The sequence below is a fragment of the Neovison vison genome, chromosome 1 (genome assembly GCF_020171115.1).
Source record: "Neovison vison isolate M4711 chromosome 1, ASM_NN_V1, whole genome shotgun sequence".
Lineage (NCBI taxonomy): Eukaryota > Metazoa > Chordata > Mammalia > Carnivora > Mustelidae > Neogale > Neogale vison.
The window spans coordinates 272,119,997-272,137,415 of record NC_058091.1 but is presented as its reverse complement, the minus strand read 5'-3'; the positions used below and the strand labels follow the sequence as shown (position 1 = coordinate 272,137,415).

Below are 17,419 nucleotides of genomic sequence, written 5' to 3'. Positions count from 1 at the left end.
AGAATTTTAGGAGGAAATTTCTACGAATGTGCTTTGTTTACTCCTGTGTCCATAGTATGATGGACAGAGCCAGGCACATAAGTGTTCAATAAATATTTAATGATTTAATGGAAAATGCACACAAACAAATCTGTCAGCAGGATCTGTGAAATTCAAGGCACAATGAGAAACACAAAGAAAAGTAAGTTGGATTCCTATTCACAGAGAGTGGTTTGTAGGTGAACCCACTAACAACTATCAGCATTCATCACTACCACTATCACTGGGGATTTGCTTTGTCTGGAAGCTATGGTATGTCCCTTCATCATGAGGTCATTTTCATACTTGCAACAACCTTAAGTGATGGCACGACTACTACTGTCCATCTCCAGATAGAGAAACTGAGGGTTCGAGATGCTAATTTCTTTCCCAAGATCACAAAACCAGGAACTTGTGGAATCAGGATTTGAAGTCAAGTCTGTTTGACTCTGGAATCAACCATGCCAAATGTACCCATCCCATTATTTCAAGACCCACATCTATGCGTGAAAGACATGTTGACACTAGAGAGTTTGCAAATGCGGCTTACCTGGGTCTGAGGTATTTCCATTCTTCACCTGCCACAATCCTATTTACTGTCTAGGTAGGTCCCAGATCCACTGACACTTCCCCCTGAAAGACTTGCCAATCACTTAAAACTGGGTTAGCTATTCCCTCCTTTCTGCTCCTGTTGGAAACCTTCCTAAGTCCTGTTCATAATTGTTCTACCCCATCATAAATCCCGATCATTTATGTTACCTGCTTATTAGTCTTTGAGTTCCCCCAGGATAGCAGTTTATCTTCCCAGGGCCTACACAGTGCCTGGCATATAGCATATCATTTAATAACAATTTATGGAATGACTGAATTTTAAATAGAAATTACCATTATATGGATCCAGGTAATACACAGCAGCATTCAAAGGAAAGAGTACATTCTTAAGCATTAACTGGAACTTAAGGGCAAAAGACTTTTGAAAAGTTGGGGAGGACACGCAGGCAGGGCCACACAGCGCTTGAGTAGACGTAACAGCTCTGGTAGATGAGTGGAGGGCCACTCCTCTCATCTACCAGAATTAGCATCGCAGCCGGGAAACTCTTGCTGAGGAAGCTGTTGTTTGTGGTGCTCCATACTGCCCCTACACTGTGCTCACAGCTCTATAGGCACAAGGCTGGGAGAAACTCAGGAGCGGTGGTCCATCATGGTGGCGAAGCTGAGCCCAGAGCTACATATACAGCTAAAATGTATCCAAATTAGGAAGTAAAGCAATCTGAAGGAAATTCAAAACCATAACACTTACTGACTGAAATATGCCATATTGCTTATGCAAAGAATAAAAGGTTTGGGAGAACTTATTCTACTAAATCATGATGAAGGAAGAACAAAAGCCAGGGCAAGCAATCTTTTACTCAGAATTACCTAAAGTGGAACTTCATGCCCACTTGAATGGACGCACTGGTTCTAACACTATGAAGAAATTAACAGCCAAGAATTAAAATCCATGATCAGAATGAGTGTCGATGACAATGGAAAGAAAAGAACATTTGAAGAATGCTTCCAGATATTTCAAATTATCCATCAGCTTACTACTAGCCCTGAGGATATTCTAATGGTTGCAAAATAGGTCATTAAAGAATTTTCAGAGGATGGTGTCAAGTACCTGGAACTAAGGAGCACACCAGAAGTAAAAAGTACAGATTCTACTAAAGTCTTAGGCCTGTAGCATTAAGGGTATAAACTGTCCAAATAAGACAACTTAGACATTGATGACAGATATTTGATAGCAATCAACAAAGACATCGGCCCTTTGGTAGCCAAGAAGACTATGAAACTTAATAAGGAGTTCTGCCTTTCTACTAAGGATGTAGTTTGTGGCCTTGGCCTCTGTGGAAACCCTATCACAGGACAAACAAAAGACTCTTAGCACCTCTTTTAGAAGGTTAAAAAAAAAAAAGCCTGTCTGATTTTAACATTACATCTTTCAGAGATTCCAACCCCCCCCCAAAAAAAAACAAAAAATTAAACTAACAAACAGAAAACCCCAGAAGTACTCCTGGATTTGCTTCCTGACAGAATTTGCCATTGGACATTTCTCAATTCCTCTGAAGGAGGATCCCTGGATCTGGTGACCTTTTGAGACAACACTCTATACCACATGGTGAAGCCTAGGACTTCAGGTTCTCCAGATAACCCCCTGTCCCTCTTTCCCCCAGGTTCCAGGTTGTAACCCATTTGTAGAGAAGTGCTATTCTAAAAATGTGAATATCATTTAGAAATGTTTTTAAAAAGTTGAGTTGAGGGTCATGCAATTATTAAGTTTCCTACCTGTGAATGTTTGGACTATATGAACATAGACAAGTTAGTTTTTTTTTTCTGCTACCAGAATTTTCATCTCTACCTTTGAGATGCCACAAATCAGAATGTTGGGAATCTGAAATGAAGTAATACATTAGGAGCTCAGCAGAGGGCTCTGTTTTTTCTAAGTACTCAGATGTTTATAATGGCCACTGCTGCTCCTGTCTTCTAGTATTCTTCTTGTCTTCTAGTATGATCATTAGGGAAGCTTCGGAGAGTAAAGCATTTCAGACGGAAGGACACTTCTGAGTAAAAGCATAGAGATATGATGAAATTTCCTGCCCTTGGGTATAAAGACAATTCCTGGCAGCGTGAGAGAGGCTGTAGATATTTAGTTCAGAGAGAATGATTCCTCTGAGCCAAGCAATCAAATACTGAGAAAATTAGAGAGCTAGTGAGATCACATTCCATTCCTGCTTTTTAAGAGCTAAATGTCTAAATGAAGAGTCCAGTGTGTGTCTGAGTCCACTGTATGTGTCTGTTCTATTAAATATATAGACAGGCCTCTATAAGGTGGCTGCCATTTTGTTCTTAGGAAGTGGATACATCAGCCATTTGGTTCTTGGGAATATGGGTTGCTTACTCTCTCTGGGGAAGAGGGGTGTGTTATTAGCCACTTTTTATATAGAAGTATAACACCAATTCTGGCTTCGTGTCTGGTCATCTAGTCTTTTCTAAGGTTGCTGGAGTGGAAATGTGAAAAGACGGTATGTGGTCCCTGTGACTAGAATTAAGAAGAGTGGGTGGTATGCACGATCCCCTAATTGTTCTCCTTGCCTTTGATTTTCACTGAGCCACCTCCTTTCAATCTGTAAGATCTTACAAAATTAGCCAACTAAAGAATACTTCAGAGTAGGTCATTCCTTAATCTCGCTCCTGTGGTGGGTCTCCACAACCAATAAAACTGTGTATCCTTCTCTTTATATCGACTATTTGAGTTTACCCTCCTTTCTATCTCTTTTTTGCCTTAAGTCCTTTTGATACACTCCACACTTCCATCTAGGGTGATAGAACCTCCCTCCCCCCAGAAAAGGTCATATGCATACTATGGTTTTGGCCTCTCTTACTTTCTTCAAACTGTTTTCTTCCACTGAGAATGCCCACATCCTATTATGACTATTGGGAGTCTGGATATGTGTGGGGTAGATGTAGTAACAACTGGAAAATAACAGGATTATGTGATTTCATGTCTGTTGGATTTTTCCCCCCAAGAGAGAACCTGTTTGGTTAGTAACTTGGCTTAAAATTTTGTCACTTTAGCAAGAGTATAAGTGGATGGGCTTCGAAATCTCTGTGGGACTGGGATGGAGAGTGCAATAGACAGAATCTAGGGTTTAAACTTTCTAGTTAAGAATATTATGACCTATGGGGGTGCCTGGGTGGCTCAGTTGTTAAGCATCTGCCTTTGGCTCAGGTCATGATCCCAGAGTCCTGGGATCGAGGCCCACATCAGCATCCCTGCTCAGTGGGAAGCCTGCTTTTCCCTTTCCTAGTCTCCCTGCTTGTGTTCCCTCTCTCGCTCTCTCTGTCTGTCAAATAAATAAAATCCTTAAAAAAGAAAGAAAGAATATTATGATCTATGGAGATCGTGTACACTCTGTCCTATGGACATCCCCGTTTAACCAGATTTCAGACTTTAAACAACCTTACAATGCTGAAAGACTTCTAATATATAAATGTGGAATAAAAAGTTTTCTAAGCCAGATGAAAGAATTGCATCTCTCTTGCATCCTGCAGGCAAATTCATGTTGACTGTAAAACTGTGTAAGTGTAAGTTGTGTGATTTCACAGTCTTGGTCATTGGACTTATTAACAACAGATATCAGATGGGAAAAGCAGCAAGTGAGTGTGAAGTGAGCAGTGGCTGCTGACAAAGGAAGGAGTGACAGCAGACAAGGAGGTTAGGACCCAGAGGAGACTCCATGCTCACCAAGGAAAGAAGCCAACTGGACACCAAAGCAAATAAAAACAAAACACCCTAATACCTCAGGAGTCCTTAAGTTGCCATATACACCAATGCTTATGATCATTAATCAGCAACCAGTTATCATATGCCTACTATGTGCCAGATCCCATTCCAGGATATCCATGGGGGCAGTTTTAAAAAGTATAAAATACAGTGCTCTGCTCTGAAAATATTTATCATCTACAACACTACCATATCGGCCAAGGTGACGTTCTGTATACTAAGATCTTTTTACAAAAGCAGGGCATGTACAGAGCCTACTAGGAAGTCTTTCTCTACAAAACATTTAAAATTATTTAGCCACTCACAAGATAAATTTGTTTACTCCTTTCTCAAAGATACCATTTCCTGACAATGCTAGTAATGGAAACATTTCAGAATAATGACCTCATAAAGTGGACACAGCTGTCTCTCTGTGCAGATTTAGATAACACACGGTCATGACCTCACTCACTCCAGAGGCAGGTCTTAACAGTTTGATAGGACTATGGTCAGAAATAGAGTTCGGTTCAAATGTTTTCCCTCCTAACTGTTAACTTATTTAATGAAAGGGAGTGTCTCCTTAAAGGGTATATTTTTCCTGAGATTCTGCAGGGATGAGACCATGGCCCCTGTGGGACATTAGACAAAAGAGTTGGACCTTGAACTAGATCAGGAACCCCCAAATTCATCCTTGTACTTAAATCATTTAAACTCTTTGGTTATTTTATTCCATCAAGCCAGTCATTTGGAATGGAGGAAGATCTTACGGATTCCAAAAGGTTGATTTAGGGCATTTTCCCTGGGGAAGGACATCCTCTATACTCAGGCAGTGACAAAGTCCCTGGTACTGCCGGAAGATAAGGATCACTGCCCATGTCATACGGAATGTGTCGATGAGGGTAATCGTGATGGAGGCCTTATACAAGCAGCAGGCAGAACGAGGGCCAACCACTCATTTAAAATGGAAAGGGAATGTGTATGTTTATCCCTCTGTCCACCAAATTTATTTTAGGAGAAGTACAATGAAAGCAGAAGAAAATGAAGAGTAGGAAATGCTACAACGGCTGGGCCTTTCTGGCCTTTTAAAATCTGAGCCAGGCTAGGAAAAAATATAGTGAGAATACTGAATTTGGAGTCAGGAAATGTAAGTTCAAGTACAGTTTCTGTTGTTATACCCTCACTGTTTGACTTTGAGGGCACCATTTTCCCTTCCTAGAGCATTCACCTCTTGCCAATGATGGAAGGGATTAAGTAAAGCCTCAATGGTTTTTTGTTTTTTGTTTTTTGTTTTTTTTACTCCTGGCATTCTAGGGTTCAGTAATAAGCTGAAACAAGGATCTTATTTTTTAATGTGTAATCCACAATGAAGTATATACAGTGAAGTAACCTATAAATTCTGCTTAAATCTAAATGTGAATTAGATGCAAATATACACTGAAAAATTAGGGTGAAAATCATTACTCTGTGTAGATTAGGAAGTATAATATGATTCCTTTGTAGGGGGAAGAATTAATTTTATACAGTCTGAAGTAAGCATTAAAAAAATGTAGGGAGAACCAGACACTACCAAAGTCTGGGTTTTCTTTCTCTTTGGTGAGATTTTTCTTTTCTATTTTTGTGCCCACGGTCAAGGGCTGAATGTCTGTGGGATTCTACATGGGGCTATGGCATAAGCACTTAGAAGAGTAACAGATCATGCGAGCATAGTCATAAGCAATGATACCATCTACGATTAATATGATCCAGCGGACTCAGTGTTTATGGTCTCTGGTCAACCAGGCGTATAACCTACCTGTCGTGAGAGGAAGGAAAATTTAGCCAGTTGTTACATATGAACTTGAGCTGTGAAAATAGTTCAGGAGCCCGGGAACTTGTCCTTACTGGGTGCCACCACCAGTGTTAGCACTTGACAGATTGTCTTTCATTTAATCCATAGACTAGAAGATCCCTTTCAGAATATAGTTTTTAAACATTATTTACTTTCCTGATTCCTATTAGTAAAATGGGGAAATTGAATCTTGGAGGGGTTAAGTAAGGTCTCACAGCCAGTAAATAGTATAAGCTGAGAATGAAAACTTCTCTGACCCCAAGGCCAGTTCCCTTCCACAGTACCACGCTGCATTCTGGGAGTTCTGCTTCCACTCTACTTCTGACTTTATTTGGCTATGGTACCTAAAAAAAAAAAAAAAATCACTGACGTTCTTGAATCTCAGCCTTTCATCTGTTAAAAAAATCATAAGAGTCAGCCAACCAAAATTGGATATATGGCCTCCACTCTTCTTCCATGGTCTGTGTATGTTCTTTACAGGGCTACAGTTAAGTCATTGGGAATAGTGCCTCTTGCAGTCATGACAACATGGTGGCCTTGGATTTAATAGGTCTGTGTACAACCTAAAGCTTTGTAAACTGTATTGTATTTACACATCTGCATTGTGTTAAGAGTCCAAAGCTTTCCTGAGGCTGTCAATGAAATCTGTATCCCCAAATGCCTAAAAACCTTCTGATTAGTAGGTCTCCTGATGATGTCTCTAACTCAAAGCATCTGTAGCAATCTGAAATAAATTAATGTTTAGTACATGAAGGGAGCTCAAAGGCAGAACTGACACTTGTGTCAGAGACTATGTGGTATCATGCAAAGGGACCTGGCAAAGAATTGAGGATTCTGGGTCCTGGTTTACTGCCTTGTCATTCAAAGAGAGGTGCTAATTCCTGCCTGCCTCCTCACTAAAGCAGTTCTTATAAGAATCAAATGTGGTAATATGATGAAAACACTCTGAAAAAACATGAAGTATCTTGCAAACTTATGATATTAACTGTGAGATATTAAAATATCAAGTCATTTCACTAGTTGTCAACTGAGAAAGGGGGAAAATTGCAGGCTCCATCAGCAAAATTTAGAAACCCTGCTTTTTCATCCTTCAGCAAGGTCCTGCAGCTGATACTTATGTGTAAACTTCCTTGACTTTAATGAGAATTGGTTGCAAACACATCATGCAGGATTTAAATGGAGATTGCTGTCTCTCTTGGAGCAGATTAAAGAGAACTTCAAGTTTCTTCTCTAGTCCAGAGTGCTTCTCTCTTATCTCCTTTCTGCCCTTAGTCAGTGATTCTCAAAGGATGGCTCAGGACCAGCAGCAGCAGAGCATCATCAGGGTACACGATAGAAATGCAGATTCTCAAGCCATACCCCATGCTAGATTTCATGGCACTGGAGACAAAGAATATGGCCCTGTTTTAAGGAGTGCAACCCTCTCAAGATGCAGAAAGTATAGATACCTTTGGTACTGTTGGCAGCTGATGAGCAACACGATCCAGATTTAAATCGTTCATATGTAAAACTAGTTCCATGGTAAGTGGTCTTCCCTGAGCCTTACAGTTACGGAACATAACAAGAAAGATGAAAAGAGCTAATGTTTACGGAGCGTTTGTCATATTCTTAGCACTATTTTAAGTGATTTTTATGCATTAATGGTACCGTGTATTTTAGCTATTTACTGTATCAGGACTTTGACAGGCTCTGAAAATACAACTGTGAAATGTAACTGTCCTCAAGGAGCTCACTCACCAGTGGGGGTTATTAGAAGAAGGGGGCCCATAGCTGTCCCAGCAAGAAGGACCATGGAAGAATCCATTCGGGGGTTTTCCGAGACCTAGTGGGGTAGCTACACTGAGCTTTATGGGAGGAGAGGTTTCTCAGAGGACAAAACGCCTAATTTTAGGCCTCCAAAGGGCGGGAGGAACCGGGACTTCACAGTGGGCAAAACTGGGATTTGGCGCACGTGGACAACTGCCCTTCAAGTCACATAGCATGTAAGTGGGAGTGCTGGGACTTGAATTTAGGTCGGTCCAGTTCCAAACCCTTTGCTTTTAACCATTAAGGCTAAGCCAGAAAATAGGTTTTATCAAGCCTGTCAATTCTGAGAAATTGGTAGTGGCTTCCAGGCATGCTGATGATGAGGACTCTGAGGACTTGACTGGACTAAACTGGAAGGAATGCCATGATCAATTAGTGATGTCTGACTTGGGTGCAGAAGAGGGGAGTATGTGTGCCATGCATTTGCTGACCCTGCACTGCAGAGTACTACCTCCAGGACTTAGCACAAAGAGAGACAGACCTGCAGAGCTAGTTCTTATTCATGTCAGATTGTCTCTGACTTCAAGGAACTTATAGCTCAACAGCTTCAGCGGGGGCTTATTATATGTTACTAGGAGGTACTACTGACAGCTCAGGATGTTAAGAGCTGATGGAGCGTTCAGTGAGAAAGAGAATAAAGGTTTTCTTTTCTTTTTTTTTTTTTAAAGTGAAGACACTGATTAACAGTGAAAAACAAACAGCAATAAAGAGCGATCAATCTTATTAATCCATTAATATTCAAAATTTGTAGGCCAATTCTGTTTTCATTCTTTACCACTATTACTTCCATCAACATGGAAGGTGTTGATATAATAGAAAATGGCACTGTTAGCAAGTAATGGGATCCATATTGTCAAGTCAGCGCCCTTGTGCTCAGGGAAAACTTAAATTTAGAAATGCCACCCAAAAAATATGCATTCAACATACCTAATGGCTCATCTTTGCAGCAGTATGGTAGTTGATACCAATCAGGGATGAGAAGGTGGCTCTTTAAGGCAAAGATTACAAGAAGTTAGTGCCAGTTTGCTTCACACATGGTTTATGATGTTCGTAAGATGGCGCATGGGCCCTTCGAAGGCTAATCACATACTGTTTCCCCAGTATAAATAAACCAACGTTATTTGGATTGAAGTAACAACAACAACTGGTTCTCATAATCTAAGGGACACAAATGAGTATGATCAAATCAGTCAACAGTTGGAAATGACTTCCAGATCAATTTCCTTTGCAAAAAATCTCTTTCACTTCTCCCGAATGCACCTTCACAATTTAACTGTTACAAAAGACTTTTATCCTTGACATTTAAAATGTTTTAAAAATGACTCATGCATTGGATACAGAGACCAAAAGGATAAGATGACCTCTCCCCAAATCCCAAGGTCAGAGCTGTTTGCCATCTGGGCATTTCTCCCCAGGAAGGCTGTCGGAACAATTATCTCTCACTAACCATGACTTGGCAACCAACATGCCCCCCCAGACCCTCACTGGTGGTTAAGGGCAACCTTGGTTGTCATCACCTGAACAAGCAGGAGGTGAGGACGTAAGCCTCAACCGTTCCCCACTCTAGGGCCCTGCCTACTTTTTGTGCTCTTTTAAAGCCTGACCCCCAGTCATCAGAAACTAGCTTCTCACTGGCTGCCCCTCCCTCAAGGCATTTACATCAGAGATAATGCTGGCAAGCTTATCGTCTGAAAGCCCATCTACCTTATCTTGCTTCTGAAGACAAGATGTGACAGTACCAGAAATTGAAACATTTCTCTGGTCAAGTCAAACTGACCAGTACAGAATTATCTCTGATTCATTTCACATTTTAAACATTCTCTGAAGCCTCAACAAGGAGAGACTGGACAATAGAAGAGGCTCTGGGGCACAGACTGATAAGAACTTCACCTTTTCTCATTCCTACCAGGTTAGATAATCCTGCCCAGAACTATGAAAAACAGCTTCTATATACCGGGACCACGGGTCCTAGTCTCCTCTATGGACAGATCTCAGCAAGAAGAAGGTGTTCTGGAGTCCAAAGTTTGAGGACACCAGTTTTGATTCCATGTTAAATGGAAAGAGGAGAAGAACCATGTAAAGATTTGCATTTTAATACATTCAGGATCCAGAAGCTTCTCCTGTGCTGGGGTCCTGATCCATTCATGCAGCAGAGAACTACCAAGGTAGTTCCAAGAAACTACCTTATTGGTTACACAATTTATTCATGTTCTTCCCCCTGGTGGGGCTTCTGGGTATGCATCCCTAATGCATCTCTATTCTGTGAGCAGGACTGATATTGAAGCTTAGCTGTGTGCTGTCATTTGTCCCATCCTTTTCTCTTTACTTCTGGTACGTGGGCTGTTTTCTCCTCCATCCCATGAAGAGAGACATAGCCCAGTGCTTTGGGTGGAGCCCAGTGCTGCTGGTAGGACGAGAGCTGGTTTCCATGCCTATTTCTGGCACTAGCATGTGTGACTTTGGACAAGTATCTTTCCCTGTGCCAGCAGCCCAGAACTGACTGATCTGTAAGGAGCCTTTCCAGCCCTACCACTCTAGACTTAGTGGGAACTGGAATTCTGGGTTCAACTGAGTTCAGGGTAACCAGCAGTTGCCAACTGCCTTCCTCTTCAGCGGCGAGCACCATGCAGGGCCCTGCAGGGGCTGTGCTCCCATCAGAAGGCTCTGTCTGATAACACGGCACTCAGGCGAGCAGGGAGTAGGATGAGAAAAGCAAGTTTACGGGTATCTCCAGCACACAGCAGAACACACTGTGTGCTGTGAGCAAAGTACAAATGATTATGGAGTCTGAAAGCGGCAGGAATCGCATCTGTTTACAAAAAGTTAGAATAACACTTGATGGCATTTCAGATGAGCCTTGGCAGAGAGAATTCAAACAGGAAGCAGCGTCGTTTCCATAGCAACATTTACAATGCAGGTAAATGTTTGTGCCAGGTAGTTTGAGCAGGTAGTTTGGGCCAGGCACTGTTCTGAGCACTTTGCACATAAAAGCTCTTTGACTCCTCTCGTTGTTTTGACACAGAAACTATGATTATTCCCACTCTGTATATGGAGAAACTGAGGCACAGCCTGTCTAAGCAACAGGCTTAGGCTCACACCACAAGCCAGTAGCAAGTGACAAGTGCCAGGATTCAAACTCAGGTGATCTCGTGCTGAGGTCTACTATCAGCCTAGATCCAGGTTCCACCGACACTCACATATGGGAAGTCTCTGAATCTGGAGACTGGAGAACGCAGAAGGCCTGACCGCGAAGATGAGCCGTGGAACCCAGGGCAAGTCCTTCGGAGCCTCAAACTGCCAGTTTCTTATCAGTGACATGGCAGTGATAAGTACTTGCCTCACTGAGTTATGATTATTCAACAAAACAGCAGGATAAAATTACTTTTTAAAGTGATACAAAGTCCTATATAATTTTTAAAAATAGAGGAAAGCAGAAAGAGCAATGTGAACAAAAGTTGAGAGGCAGTAGAGCATAAGGTGTATTTGGGTACAGATGCAGGGCAGAGTGCTTGTGCAGTGCGCTCTGGAAGTGCACTGGCCAGGTCAGGGTAGGGTCTCTTCCCCATGCCTGCACCTTGATGATTTCCATCCATGGTCTTGCTTTATCTCATCTCTGGTAGCTAAACGAGGCCTTAACTCTGCTCTCTCCATGTGAGGAATGGCAAATCCAGCTCATTGTCCTTGTGCTTTCTATCACCGGCACGCACTCTGGAATGCCAGTGTGATTCCCATCAGCAAGAGTTCACTGGCAGCATTTGACCAGGAGGACTGGACCCCTAACTGGCAAGACTAATATAGACATCAGCATGTCACTTTGAGCAGCATTAGCTCATGTAGGAGTGACAGTAAGGGACGGTCAGAGTGGTGTGGAAATTTGTCTGTCTAGAGACATAGACTCATCCCAGCAATGTCCATGCAGCAAGATACGCTACCGTCATCGCAATCTGGGAAAAGCAACATCATTAGATGGAGCCCGGGTTACCATGGGGACGGATGGGAAAGGTGGGGGGGGCACACAGTGGTTCAATCCAAGAAAATGGGAACATCTCAAGGGATACCCAGTAGGAGATACACTGGACTGGGCTCAGAAGAGTACCAACTGGCCATATTTGTGGCTGATTGACACTGGAAATGTCACTTCACCCCCCTGGGCTTCTGTTTTCTATAAAACAACATAACTGATAAAGATGCTCTCTAAAGCACCTTGGATTCCAAAAGCCTGAAAACGTGCAAGTTATTTTTTAAGCAGAAACTTAACTACAGCTATTCTTAGGCTCCCAACCAGAAGCTACATGTGATTTTTCATGTTCTATGAACTGCAGAGGTAAGGTCTTCAGTTGCATGTGGCTCTTATCTCGCCAGTGGTGGGATGATGTTGTTTACGAAACAACACCAGCAACATGGCAACAGTAGTATCTGTAGCAGCAGACACCATGGTAGCCAGGAGCTGTGTGCTGAGAACACACTTTAAATGCAATTAATTCTCAAAGCAGCACCATTAGGTGGATACTATTACTATTTTTGCAATACAGATGAGGAAGCAAGATTCTAGAGTTACTCAGTAACTTGTCCAAGGGACAGACGGGAATTAAACCTAGTTTGTCCACTCTCAAACCCTCACTCTTAACCACTCGGATATCCAGCCAGGAGAGAACATAGGCACGTGAACCTCAGGATCCCAGGTGGCCCCTTAAGGCCTCTCTGCCTTAAAAAATGATCTCTAAAGATTTCTTTATAAGAGTCAGAGACATTATTCCCCAGGAAGGAAGAAGGAAGTGACTAACTCCAGGGTGAGAGAATAAGATAAAAAATTCTTTGCCCAAAGTGAACTCTGATGACACCAAAGAGTGCAGGCTTGCCTTGGAAGAAAGAGGACCACGGGGACAAGAGTGGCATGGGAGAAGGGCAGTTGTCTCACCTGCTCAGTTGTCTGAAAGTTGTCCCACACTGGAGTCCCCAAACCTGCCTGACATTGATCAGTGGCCCTGACCATGGGAAGGGCACAAGGAAAAGTACACTGGGGGGGGGGGGTCACAGCTGATAGAGCAGACAGGATGGAGAAACCAGCTGCATGTACCAGCCTCACCTAGAAAGCATCTGTTCCCAAAGTACTATTAAGTGCCAGGTCCACAGAGAGATTGCTAAGACATAGCTCCTTCCTTAACAGAAGGGCGCGTTGTAAAAGACAAGAGACAAATCCAGGCGTGGCTGGCAGGAATGCAAGACATTAAGTGCCAAAATGAGAGTCTGAACAACTTGCTTTGTGTGTAAAGGGAGGACCAGACACAATTAACTCCAGCACAGCTCAGAAAAGTTCTAAGTGCACTAATGGAACTGTGAGCTAAGAGGCCAGGAAGTGGATTGACCCTGACGGAGGTTCTCCCAGAAGCTGTGGTATTTGAGTGGATCTTGAAGGACTGGAATGAATGGAGAGGGTGTGATGAAATTCTCATCATCACAGGGAAATAGGTATAGGGAGGCATGTTGGTTTGTCTGTTGGCTTTTCTGAAGGGAGGATGGCTACAAGCATGGAGTTGAAGTGTAGTCGTGATTCCCCAATTGGCCATGTCTGCACGACCTTGAACCCTTGTATCTTCGTCTATAAATGGAGATGCTAATACCTTCTTCATGAGATTGTTGTAAAGAATAAAGAAATTAATGCATATGTTTAATAATGCAAATATTTAGTAAATGCTCAATAAACAATAGCTTTTACTCTGTGTTATTGCTGCTGTGAACATTATCTGGCTCCTCCGGGTGACATCTGAAGCTAACCAGCCACTACTGCGTAACTTAAAAATGAACTAAATGCACCTACATATTCATTTCCTTTGCCCCCTTTGTATTTTCCCTCTCCCTAGATCCTTGCATAGCCAGTACGTCTGCCCATTTTGAATCTGAGCTTTGATTTTCTGTTTTGTGTGCTGGTTTTCTTGTCCATATGGTAGACCAAATTACTGAGTTTCGTGTTTTAGCTTCTTCATGTGGTACAGTTCTGTACTGGACGGGACACACTTTGTAGTATTTTCAGACCCAGGAGCGAATGCACAAGACCACTACCATGGTCCACTTCCTGAGCAGGGCCCTTGGTGGTCAGCAGCCCAGCCTTGCTCTGGCACCTGTTCATCACCTTGCAGCTGAAAATCATCAGAGATTGTTGGAATTGTAGAGAATTCCCACCAGATCTTTTGTTTTACCAATGAGAACTTTGAGGCCCAGAAATAGGAAGATCCTAGTCAAGTTTCTTCATAGAGATAGGCAGGGTAGGCTGGTATTCTAGACCCCAAGTTGGGGACTGACAGGCCAGTAGATCCTGGAGGACTTCAAATGACCTTTCTGCCTTTTCTCTGTAGACACAGGCCTTGAAGAGGCCAAAGATATGATTCCTTCCCTCCCTGGTCCTCCTTCCATGTCTCTCCTGGCTTTGAGTGAAGCTGGAAGCAGCAGCCCTCCTAGAAGTCCATGTTGTATATGCAGCTCCCTCTCCCACAAGGCATCCTCAGGATGCCTGTCCCAGCACTGTGTGCTGACTTGGGGCCTTCACAACTTGGAGCCTAGATGACAGCCAATGAGGGGAAAAGATGGGAAACACTGGGGCACCTGGGTTGCCCAGTTGGATTAAGCCTCTACCTTCAGCTCAGGTCATGATTCCACGGTCCTGGGATCGAGCCCCACACTGGGCTCTCTGCTCAGTGGGGAGCCTGCTTACCCCCCTTCTCTCTCTCTGTCTGCCCCTCTGCCTACTTATGATCTCTGTCAAATAAATAAATAAAATCTTAAGATAAAAAAAGATGGGAAACACTTTAAACTGCCTCAGCATTGAAGAACTGAGGAATAGGTAGGTAAAATCTGTAATGACTGACTCTGTAGAGAGTTAATAAAAATGAGACCCTAAGGCTTTCCCTCTCCTGCTCTCCTGAGACCAAGGATTTAAGTACCTTTAATCTTAGTGCTGGTGACTAGGTCAAGGAGGATTCTGAAGCCGCACCTGGGCTCCATGGATATGATGCTAGGATATGGGGGCACAGGATCTTATGTGATACATTATGGGGAAAATAAGAACCAAAGGACATTCTAGTTAATGAAGGAAGGGGACTCATGAACCACTAGTAAAAACTGTAAAAGAGAAAATGAAATAAATTCTATAGGAGAAGTACAGCATGTTCATTGTACATGTACAATGTACATTCAGAGGAAAAGGCAGTTCTTACTCAGGAAGGAGGACAGGACAGACAAGTGATATTGACCCAGGGCTCCACACTCAGCAGGGAATCTGCTTGAGATTCTCTCTCTTCCTCTCCCTCTGCTCCTCCCCCCACTCATGCTCCTCTCTCTCTCTCTCTCTTTCAAATAAATAAATCTTCCAAAAAATATGTTTACATCCTTGGTCTCAGGAGAGCAGAAAGAAGACCCCAGAGTCTCCTCATTTTTATCAACTGTCTACAGTGCCAGTCATCACAAACACTCCCTACCTGCCTTCTCCTTATTTCCCCAAAATGACTGATAGGTTGAATCAATCAATAAGTTAATTACTCAGTGAGTGTCACGGTGTTAGAGATGTTAAAAGATGATTCAGCATAATAGTAAGAACTCACATTGTGGAATCAGACATTTTGAATTCTAGCCCTCCCATGGTTGGTCCTGTGATGTCCACTGACCTGTGCCTCAGTCCTTCTTTTATAAAATAATGATAATCATAATCATAATAGTGCATACCCTCTAGGGGTGCTACAGACTTTAAAAGACTGAATGAAATACAATCTATTTCCTGGTATCAAAGTGCTCAATATATGCAAGCAGCAATCAGCAATACTAGAAATCATTGTCATCATCGTCGTCATCATCATCATCATCATCATCATCATCGTTTGTTGCCACTGTCATTATGCTGGTGACCAGAATCCCCAAATCCTAAATCAACCCCTCTCTTCCCTTAGATATAAGAGGCAGATATATAGCTGGAAGACCCATGGAAGCTTCCTTCCTCAAGGCAGTTACCAGATCTCGGCTCTCTGGATCTCAGCACTATGGGGACCAGAAGAGACCAACCCAAAGTAGTAGATGGCCAAGGAAGATTTTTGCCCAGTGTCTCAGATAAGGCAGATCCAAGCTTTCCCCTACCTCAGATCTTCAAATAAGGCCCCTCCTACCCATACTCAAAAGCAGCTTCAGGCTTCACATCTCCCCAAAGATGTACACCCAGGAGAGATTTCATAGCTCCAGCACCACAGACCACAACTGGCCTTGCCATCTGTGTACCTGTCTTGGAGGAGGCACTGGGGAAGCAGATCATCCTAAAGCAACAAATGGCCCCAGGAGGGAGGGTGGTGGGCAGCGTGGCAGTGGTGGTGGCTGTATGGCCTGCGTGGGTGTGAGGGAGGTTGATAATGTAACCCTCTAAGCTACGTGTAGAATGTATGGAGGAAACCAGAACTTGAAATGTAGACATAGTTATCGGTAATGTGATTGGTGGGAAAGAACTGGATCAGCAAATGACCATGCTTATATAATCCATGCCTATCCTCTTACAGTTGAGGAAACCAAAGTCCTCACTTGAGGGAGAGAGTCCGCTCACTTGTTGATTCATTTACTTGGCACTGGTTGTACTTCTCAATGCTATGCACTAGGTCAGCATCCTTAGAAAAGGAGAAAGAGGTCCTGCTTTCAAAACTTATGACCTTAAATTAAGAGGAACAGATAATTAACAAGCCAACAATCAACAAATGCAGTGAAATCTCTTCATAACCAACTTCCATTCAGCCATCTCTTTGGATTAATCTGCATTCTCCGTTCTCTCTGTAAACACCCCAAGTGACACTCTGGGACTTGGTTGGAAATGTGCTATAGGAATCAGTTCTGTTATTTCCAAACCTATTTATATGTCTGTGTTTTTACTGTATTTGGGCAATGTAACTAAAAATTATGTAAGCTGGTGAAACACAACTGCAGAACAAAGTTGTTCTCTGTCTTTGGAAAATAAATTAAATACTTTTGAAAGTCGCAAAGATGAATCACCAAAAACATTGTAATATTAGGTGTAGGTGAGACAAGTATTAAAAAAACAAAAAAAACCTGGGGGAGGGGGCACCTGGGTGGCTCAGTGGTTGGGCCTCTACCTTCAGCTCAGGTCATGACCTCAGGGTCCTTGGATCGAGCCCAGCATTGGGCTCTCTGCTCAGCAGGGAGCCTGCTTCCCCCCTCTCTCTCTGCCTGCCTCTCTGCCTACTTGTGACTTGTGATCTCTCTCTCTCTGTCAAATAAATAAATAAAATCTCTTTTTAAAAGATCTGGAGGGGAAAATCTGTACTTACATTTATTTTGTAAATGTCTTCAAGTTCCCACTGTATCAAAAGATTGATAACTTAGGTGTTTTAAACTAAAAGAAAATACCCGCGATGAATCATTTTTTGTGATTCTCCTTTTTAACCATCATTCTCAAGTAATCTAATTGCAGTCCCTATGGC

General features: G+C 42.7%; 1 protein-coding gene and 1 pseudogene across 2 annotated transcripts in view; both read left to right on the top strand.

Annotated features, from left to right (window-relative positions):
- The window catches only part of GRIA1 (glutamate ionotropic receptor AMPA type subunit 1), a 308,116-nt gene that overhangs the window by 119,810 nt on the left and 170,887 nt on the right, over positions 1 to 17,419 (top strand). The window lies entirely within an intron of this gene.
- LOC122893742 lies at positions 1,386 to 2,208 on the top strand (annotated as a pseudogene).